Here is a 9,961-nt window from a genome sequence, read left to right as displayed (position 1 = left end):
ATGCATTCCCATGAATCCTGCCTGCTATAGCCATCCTTACATCCCCAGGCCTAGTTGGATCTATCAGACATTATCCCAGGCTGATGAGAATTCATTATGCTATCTTTATTCTTTCAGAGAAATACTAATTTGTCCAATCATAGCTTGGGTGACTCAGCCTTACTCCACCCTGGCCTGATGAATGACCCACTACATTTCCACATTCACAGCCCCAGCTTGGCTGAAGCAGCCTGGAAACCAGTCCGTCCTAGTGTGTGATCAAGACACTGCCCTACTATACTATTTTCACACTTCAGGCCTTGCTCCTGTCAGGCAACTTGTTCCATTGCCATACCTAGTTGCCAGGATCTTGCCTTCCCAAATATGCTCAAAATAGCTAGTGATCTCACAATCCTACCCTTACTGGACATCCATGTAGAATTGCTAGTGACCCAGAACTGCCTCAATTCCACACCATTATTAGGTTCCCAGGCCTGACTCCAATTGTTAAGCCTGCACACAAGCCCAGCCTGTGAGTGATCTAGACCTTTTTCAAAATGTTACATTCCTAGAGACTCCCGTTGCCATGGGGTCAAGTTGCCTGCTTACCAACCTACCTGAAAGAGTGACCAAGACCTGGACCTTCCTCAGCATCCTAACAACTGCAGGACTTATTCCAGTCAAGCTTGTAGCCACCAGAGGGAAACAAGTGAGTGTCCTAGTGTCTAATGGGTGCCCTCCTCACACTAAGAGGCCTAGTCTGGGTCATGCACCCTGAACACTAGCCTAGCCCTAAGAGAGATCAAGCAGCTTCCTCCAGCTTTAATCAAACCTCTGACAAGTGCAACCTGCTGGGTAACTCAGACTCCTGTCCTCCATTGCCATCCCAATAGTCTGATATTGGTTAATCCACAAACACACTAGTTCAGACTGGAGAAAGAGCAATATCCTCACATACTGTCCTCAAACTCCTAGGCCTGGATCTTATCTAAATACTACACCTAGCGAAAATATATTTCTTTATAAAAAGGTCAAATATTAAAAGCAAAAATTGGCAGTGTTATCCTGTATTCCAGCCTGACCCAAGGACTTGTAATGTCTTATACAAACAATTAGATCCTAACTGCTAGTGGCCCATAGTGTGGCCAGTCTCAGGAAGGACCTAGGGAACTAGAAAATTTATCACATAGTGTGGTGTCCACTTCCTACCTCCCCCTGGCAGAAACAACCTTATTCATTCTCAGAGCCCCCACCCCACCCTGTTCCTCTTTCTGTCTCTATTCCACCTCCTTCTTTTTATACCCACATTTTTTATAAGTGGTCTTCTGTGATTTTATTTTCTCTGGCACATATGCTTTATAGGAATATTAATTCTCCAATGTAAGGGCTAAACATATCTATAGGGTAAAATCATACAGAACAAATTAGAACAAAATATTTCTACAGATGTTAAAGAAGTTACTATCAACTTATTTCTATGTTGAATATAAAAAAAAACCTTTATTCTCTGGTTACAATTTCTTTTTTTTATATATTTATTTTTTATTAGGTATTTTCCTCGTTTACATTTTCAATGCTATCCCAAAAGTCCCCCCTACCCACCCCCCAATCCCCTACCTACCCACTCCCCCTTTTTGGCCCTGGCATTCCCCTGTATTGGGGCATATAAAGTTTGCAAGTCCAATGGGCCTCTCTTTCCAGTGATGGCCGACTAGGCCATCTTTTGATACATATGCAGCTAGAGACAAGAGCTCCAGGGTACTGGTTAGTTCATATTGTTGTTCCACCTATAGGGTTGCAGTTCCCTTTAGCTCCTTGGGTAATTTATCATAGCATGGCAGAACAAGCATTCATAACAATAGTCTCTTTCAAATGTTTTTTAAAACAACAACAACAACAACAACAACAAAAAAAAACCACCTACCCTGCTTCAAAGAGCTATCAGGCTTCCTGAGAAAAACAACCTCACAAAATAAATGTATTGTTGGCTTAATACACTAATGACAAAAATGTGCTTTCTGGGTGCCTACTTTAAGTAGAAGACAAGGAGAAAGGGGATGTAAAGATGAAAAGATTTACATATGAAGACAAAGATGCTAGGGATCAAAGATGCTAGGGATCAGTCCCTTCTTCAACTCCTCCATCGGGGACACCCATGCTCAGTCCAATGGTTGGCTACCAGCATCTGCCTCTGTATTTGTCAGGCTCTGGAAGAGCCTCTCAGGAGCCAGATATATTAGGCTCCTATCAGCAAGCGCTTTGTGGCATCGACAATAGTGTCTAGGTTTGGTGACTATATATGGGATGGATCCCCAGGTGGGGAAAGTTTCTCAATGGTCTTTCCTTCAGTCTCTGCTCCACACTTTGTCTCTGCATTTGTTCCCGTCAGTATTTTGTTCCCCCTTCTAAGATAGACTGAAGCATCTACACTTTGGTCTTCCTTCTTGCGCTTCATATGGTCTGTGAATTGTATCTTGGGTATTCTAAGTTTCTGGGCTAATATCCACTTATCAGTGAGTGCATACCATATGTGTTCTTTTGTGATTGGGTTGTTTTTGTTTTTTATCATCTTTTGCCAACTCCAGGAAATTCAAGTTCCGTAGGGCATTCCCAAGGATAAACCATAATTGAACAAGCTCATTTATGACTCAAAACCAAATATATAAGCACGCCCAGGAGATAAGGTATCAGCTTGTTCAGGAGCACCTTGCAAAATCAATGTATACTTTAGTCCCCACTGACACCTATAGAAACACAGCATAATTGTCAACACTGATGTGGGACCAGAGGCTCTACCAGTATGCTTTCTCCTGTGGGCTTTCTCTGGATCCCAATAGGACTGACACAGTCATACCACAAACCATGAGCTGGCAAGAGAAGACAACACCCTGGTTTCAGAAGAGGGACTGACCCTCTTTTAAGGTAAATCACATGAAGACCACATGGTACTTCTAATTCTAGCCCCATTTAGCAAACTTCTTCTCATTATGTTGTGACTCTTTCTCCTGGCTCTTATGTGGCTTACACTTTACATAACTCATAAAAAAAAAAAAAAACACCAAACCCATCACAGGTTAAACAGGAGTCCAGGTTTTATTATATTAAAAGTATCACTATGAAATTATAAGAATAAATACATATTGGCAGAGAAATGCTAAGAGATTGGTTAGATGCTCTTGGAACTACTAACATGGGGTTTGGGGAAATCAGGAAGGCTTGCTCATCAACATTCACTGCCTGTGTGCCAGTCCTTTCCTGTCCTTGGGGATGCAAAAACATCCCTGGTCTGGGAGAGTCAGGAGGATAGAGGAGGGGCTTTATTTACAATGAGATGTTTCTATGCTTTATGCACACCTTCAAATGCTCAAAGAGCAATGTCCCTGTGCCAACCCACCCTGGCCTATCAAGTCTCTGCAGGATTGGTCACACCCTCCACCAGCAAGGCCAGAAAAGGATGCCCAGCCAGGGAAGGGGGTCCACAGGCAGGCAACACATTCAAGGACTGTCCCACCTCCCCCTCTCTGATCCAGTTGTTTAGGGACCCACATGAAGACCAAGCTGCATATGTGCTATACATGTGGTGGTGATAGGAACTCAGCCCCATCCCACATACTAGCTCTTTGGTTGGTGGTTCAGTCTCTGGGAGCCTGCAATGGTCTAGGTTTGTCCACTCTGTTGCTCTTACTGTAGACTCCCCATCCTCCCGGTGTCCCCAAATTCTTCCCCTAACTCTTCCACAAGACTCATGAACTCCATCTAATGCTTGGCTGTGGGTCCCTGCATCTGTTTTCATTGCAGCCTTTCAGGGGACAGTTATGATAGGCTCCTGATGATCTCTTTAGTTTGCAGGACTAAATTCTACTTTTTGTTTTTGAGAGGACAGCCATTAAGTTCATCTGCCTCTTCCTTACTGTCATTTTTAAAGAATGAGGTTGACTGTCCTATCATTCCTTGACTTGTGATGCTCACTGATGCTGCCGTATTGTGCCTTGACTTGGACTTCACCAGTGATCACCTGCATAGACATGCTTCTTGAGAACTATGACAATACCTTTTCCTGAAAAAAAGACATTCTCTCTTGTCCTTGAAACAAATTTAATAATGTGCGCTCAGCAGATCTTTGAGTTCAAGGCCAGTCTGCTCTACAGAGTGAGTTACAGGACAGCCAGGACTATACAGAGAAACCTTATCTCAAAAACCCCCCAAACAAAATAAACAACAATGTAACAGAACTGCAGCATATAGCTTGATAATATCTGTGTGCTATTCTGGGTCAGCAAAGTAAAACTGTCCTTGTAAAACTATCCTGAAAGATCTCATTTCTTGCCATGAATTCTTCAGTGGAAAATTGATGGGAAGATTGACAGGTGGCAATTCTAAGCTTATTCTCTAGTCACATTGCTAGCTTGGCTGAAGCATCATCACCTTCCCCAGCATGACTGGTTACACAGACCCCTCCCCTCCCCCACCATGTCAGAATAGCAATGATCTCACAATAGGAGGTGGTCTGACTACCACCTCAGCCTGGAGGGGTATGCAGAACCCCACCCATCCTCACCCATTACCACACTCACGTCAAGCAGGCTGGCACCAGCCCAGACTGGTGAGTATCTAAGAATCTATTCTCATATTGCCAGGTGTAGCTGGGGTTACACAGTCGGTACAGCAGCCCACAATGGTGAATTCCCAGGTCAGCCAGAGCCATTTTCATACTCCCTGGCCTACTGGGGTCAATCAGAATGGACACCATCTCAGTTTAGTAAGAGACTCAGTTTAGTAAGATATCCTGGGGTATCCTCCTAATACTCCCTGGTCTAGCTTGGGTTGAACAGCCTTTACGCTAGCCAAGATAACCTAGTGTAGGATCAAGAGCCCACCTTACTGAATCATCCTGACACTCAGATTTGAGTTTGGGTCAAGCAGTTCACTGACCAGCCAAGTCTGGTTAGTTCCCCAGACCCCTGTCCTTCTGCAACTGTTCAGACAAGTGATTCAAGACACAGTCCCAGGAAGACAATGTATGAGGTCATTCTAGTGAGTACCTTGTGTCCCCACCTTCCTGTTGCATACACTTAGAGCCTGAGCAATACCCCAGCCTGTTGAGTGATCATGACTCCCTCTCTAGTACTTTCCTCTGACTCCCAGGCCTAGTTCAGGTCAAGCAGTTGAACATAGTTGGTATGTGACCCACAACTGTGAATTCCTCTGCCATCTTCAGAGTCTCTGGCCCAGTTGGCATCAAGGAGACTGGGCACTAGGCCAGACCAGTGAGTGGTCAGTCATTGCTCTCCCATACAGCCCTCACACTCTCAAACCTAGTATGGATCACCTTGTTACTCAGCTTCCCAGTCATATAGTACCTTAGAACCTTGCCAGTCCACACCATTACTGAACTCTCAGACCCAGCTGGGGGATTCAAAGCATGGCTAGCAGTTAAGACTGGTTCATCATCATGACATTCCCCACATCACATTCACACTACTGAGCTAGCTGAGGCAGATAAGATTATATTCCATCCAAGCCTGATGAGAGATAAAGAGCCTATGCTGCTTGAGTGGTACTAGCCATTGCAGGCCTAGTTTATTGTGCACAGTCTACACTCTAGCCAAGCCTGATGAAAGATCTGGACCATTGTGCTCTCTGGACATGTCCACAAACCCACATCACTGTTGGTAGGGATTGAGACCCCATACTCTAGTATCACTCTCACATTCCCATGCTTGGTCCCACTCCAGCAGCTCCCAGGCAAGCAATATTCCTTTGTGACCCAGACCCATGCCCTCCTCTACCTGCTCAGATTTAAAGAGTGATCTCACAGTCACAGGCAGACTGTGGACCAGCTCAACCAGGTAAATTATCTTGATCCTATTTTCTCCTTCCATCACAACCCTTCCAGGTCTAGCTTGAGTCAAAAATCCTTCAAACAAGCTCAGCCTGCAAGGGAACCATATTTTTGTTCTTCTGTGTCATCCCCACAGTGGTTGACTTGCAGTCAGGCTGCCTGTTCTTAAGCCTACTTTGGTAAGTGATCAAATTCTGAATGCTCCTCATCCCTGACAAGCCTCTCTCTCTCTCTCTCTCTCTCTCTCTCTCTCTCTCTCTCTCTCTCTCTCTCTCTCTCTCTCTCTCTCTCTGTCACATACACACGCGCGCACGCACACAGAGAGGGAGAGGGAGAGGGAGAGGGAGAGGGAGAGGGAAAGAAAGCTAACGATTCCATGACTTGAGGATCAAGAAATGAGACTAGAAGAAACAATGAGTATCAAGACTCTTCCTCTTGTGTACCCTCCTAACATTCACAGGCCTTGCTTGGACTACGCAGCCTGAAGAAGAGATCAACCCAGTGGTAGACCAAGATTCACCATTAACCAGCCATCTCTGAGCTCTGGTGAAGTAGATCACAGATTAGCGCATTCTGGTGAGTGTCCCAGACCACTGTCTCCATTAAAGCCCCATATTCTCAGCCCAGACTGCTATTTGGCCAAGATCCAGCTCTACCATCACATCCTCCATCTACAAGGCCCTGTAATTATCACAAAGCCTGGTGAATTCGTACAAATCTCACTTGCCATAGCCCTCCTCATCCCAACTTAGCTGGAGTCAATCACATTGTACATCATAGAACTCAAGATATGGTCCTCTTGTTATGGCACTAATACACCCTAGTAGTTTGAGCAGCAATGCCTGTCCTCTAGCCTGGCCTGGTGAATGACCCAGACCTCTGTACTTCCAAGAACATCCTCACATTCCAGGTTTAGAATGGCTTCAGCAGCCTGGGCACCATCCAGCCTGGTGAGGAGAAAGATTGACTTCATGCTCCATCCCTGTACTCCTTGGCCTAGTTCAGGTCAAGCAGCTTGCATGCCTGCCAAGTCTTGTTAGTGACCCAGAATGTTGTCCTCATGCCTCACTGCAGTCTACAATGTGGCCCCACAATCTCAGGCATACTGTGTACCAGACCAGACTGGTAAGTGACAGACGCATGATCACTCTACTGGGCTAGTTCAGGTCACGTAGCCTGCACACAATCCATCTCTTTTTGGCCTAGAACTTGGTCCTTCCTTGTTATCCCCATATACACAGAGCTGTCTGGGACTATGTCACCTACCTACCAGTATACTATGGGGAGTGTTCAATGGCAGGCACTCCCTCACTCAGGAGCCTAACAAGCCAAGACTTGTTTAGAACAAACAATAAGGGTAGCAGAAGATCATCCTAATTGATTAGGACTCTTATTCCACACCATCTCATACACCCTGGCCTAGCTTGAATCAAGCAGTTTGCCCATCAGTACAGCCTAATAAAAACCCAATAAATACACTTGCCTTCATCACCCCCACAGGCCTAACTTTGGTCTTTTAGCCTGAGCCAACAGTAGAACCTGGTTACTTATCAAAATACTCCCTAATGTGCCTTCCTCACCCTCCCAGGCTTAGCTCAGGTCCAGCTGATCACAGGTCAGCACTGCTTTGTCAATCACTCAGACACTTGCCCTTCTGCGCCATCTCCAGAGTTTCAGACCTAGTTGGGGCCAAGCAGCCCAAGTACTATCCAGAGTAGAGAGATGTCTAGAGAGTGCCATCCTACACCACTCCCATATCCCAGTCCTGGCTTAGTCATTCAGTTTGCTTCAGTTTCATGACTGATCCAGGACCCTACCCAACACACCATTACATAGTTCCCAGGCTCATACAGTTTCAAGCAGTCTGGGCATTATCCTAAGATCCTAAGTGATTCACTGCCTGGGCCAGTCCACTGTCTAGTTGGAGCTAACCATATTGTGCACCATTCTAGCCTGGGGACAGCTTAAGATCTCAAGGTCCCACTGCTGGAAGAGCACCACTCCAGCCTGGCAAGAGCTCAAGGTCCTTTCCACTATTCGCTGTGAACCATCCCAGTCTTGAGAGAGTTCAAGGTCCTTTCCGATACTGGCGAACTAATACTCCCCAAAGCCTTCAGTCACTCAGCCTGTGCACAAACCAACCTCCTAAGTGACTCTTGTGCCATCTGAGTCTCTGGACCAGCTGAGGTCAATATACCTGATCACCAGCAGCAATTGGTAAGTAATCAAGACCCTGTTCAAACTGTTAGGCATAGCATGGATCACAATTCTTGTCCACCAATCTTGGCCTGTTGAGTCACCCATAACTCTGCTCATCTATAACATTAACAGACCCCCAGGCCTAGCTTAAGATATGCCCTTCTGTGCCAATACACAGTGCCAGAATAAGCTGGGGTCAAGCTACCTTCTTAGTGGCCCATACTGGTACATGACCGATGCTACCATCTCTACACTCCCGAAACAACTTAACAATCACAGTGCGGGTTGGGACCAAGTAGCCTAGGAATAAGACCATCCTCATAGTCGGTAACCAAGGTGATCTACTCAGCACCATCCCCATACTGCCTGTCCCAGCTCTGGTCAGGCAGCGTTCCCATCAACCCAATTTTAGTCAGTGTGTTCCACTTCCCTGTACTCGACAGGCCAAGATATGTACTCAGTGTGTTGTTCTGTGTGCTCAGGTGGTTTACACTTAATATGCCTTTAAGAATGCAAGTAATTTTGTCTGTTGGAACTGGAACTACAACTCATGGGGTCCTCTGAGGCTGCTGGGTTGGTGGGAAGGTGGCTGGGGAGGGCAAAGTGATATGACCAGGCTAGCTATTTCCTCCTGTCTCTTCGCTCCACAGTAACATTTTCCTCTAAAAGAAAAGTTTGCAAAAGGCCCCTAGAGCTAATAGCTGCCTCACTCACACACTTGCTTTCTCTAGACCTCCAGGTCTTGGTAGAAAGGTGGGTGACTGTTGTGCCTTCAGAGACACACTACTGACCTATCTTGTACCTCCATGCATCCCCCTTCTTAACCCTTGCAGCCACCATGATTGGTGAGATCTGTGCTGCAGCAACCTTCATCTGCAAGTTCCTCTGCACCAAGGGCCTCAGGAATGAGGAGCTGCTACAGACCTTCAGCCAGAGCCTGCAGGAGCTGCTGGTAGAACACTACAAACATCACTGGTTCCCAGAGCAACCCTGCAAGGGATCGGGTTACAGGTGTATTCGCATCAACCATAAGATGGATCCTCTTGTCAGTCAGGCTGCCCAGCAGATTGGACTGAGCAGTAGAGAGTTGTTCAGGCTTCTCCCAAGTGAACTCACACTGTGGGTTGACCCCTATGAAGTATCCTACAGGATTGGAGAGGATGGTTCCATCTGTGTGCTGTATGAAGCCTCACCAGTGGGAGGTAGCTCTCACAACAGCACCAATGCACAAATGGTAGATAGCAGAAGTGGTTGCAAGGAGGAACGTCTTTTGCGCAGAACAAACCCTTCTAAAAACTACAATATGATGGCTGTATTGGGTTAAGATACAGTCTGCGGATGGATCATCTTATAATGGACGGATAAATTTGATTTTTGCTTTGGGTGGGCTCCTCTTGGGGATGGATTATTGAATTTAAACCATGTCACAGCTGTAAAGATCTGGCATGAGATAGTGTTGATATTTTTAAGTGACACTGCTATAGTTTGTATAGTCTTTTCTGATGATGTAATAGCCTGTGAATTCACAGAAGCATTCACTGTATTTTTAAGGAATGAAGTCATAGGTTGGTTTTTGTCTCTCCCAAACCTTATATCTCAATTGTTATAGCAATCCCTTTAAGAAAAATTTATTAATTTAATTTTATATTTTATGTATATGAGTGAATTGCTGACTGTGTATCTGTGGGCCACTTGTGTAGTATGCCAGGAGGAGTCAGAACAGGGAGTTGGATACCCATGCTTCTGCAAACTACACCTTGGCTCTCTGTTAGAACAGACAGGTTTCATGATCTCAGAGACATCTCTCCAGACACATAAAACATAAACGTGTATTTAAACAAATTACAGTGCACAGCTGATCTTTCTTTCTTTTATTTTAATTAGATATTTTCTTTATATACATTTCAAATTTCAAATGCTATCCTGAAAGTTCCCTATACC

At 45.4% G+C, this 9,961-nt stretch overlaps 1 pseudogene across 1 annotated transcript; it reads left to right on the top strand.

Moving 5' to 3' along the window:
* The first annotated feature begins 5,892 nt into the window (after nucleotides 1-5,892).
* LOC110286901 (protein BTG1 pseudogene) lies at nucleotides 5,893-9,516 on the top strand (annotated as a pseudogene). Its single transcript, XR_015047106.1, has 4 exons — nucleotides 5,893-6,000; nucleotides 6,282-6,397; nucleotides 7,774-8,038; nucleotides 8,854-9,516. The product of XR_015047106.1 is annotated as a protein BTG1 pseudogene (transcript).
* The last annotated feature ends 445 nt before the right edge of the window (nucleotides 9,517-9,961 follow it).

The sequence above is a fragment of the Mus caroli genome, unplaced genomic scaffold (genome assembly GCF_978045245.1).
Source record: "Mus caroli unplaced genomic scaffold, Mus_caroli_1 scaffold_5, whole genome shotgun sequence".
In the NCBI taxonomy this organism is placed as follows: domain Eukaryota; kingdom Metazoa; phylum Chordata; class Mammalia; order Rodentia; family Muridae; genus Mus; species Mus caroli.
This window is presented reverse-complemented; position numbering and strand designations above follow the sequence as displayed.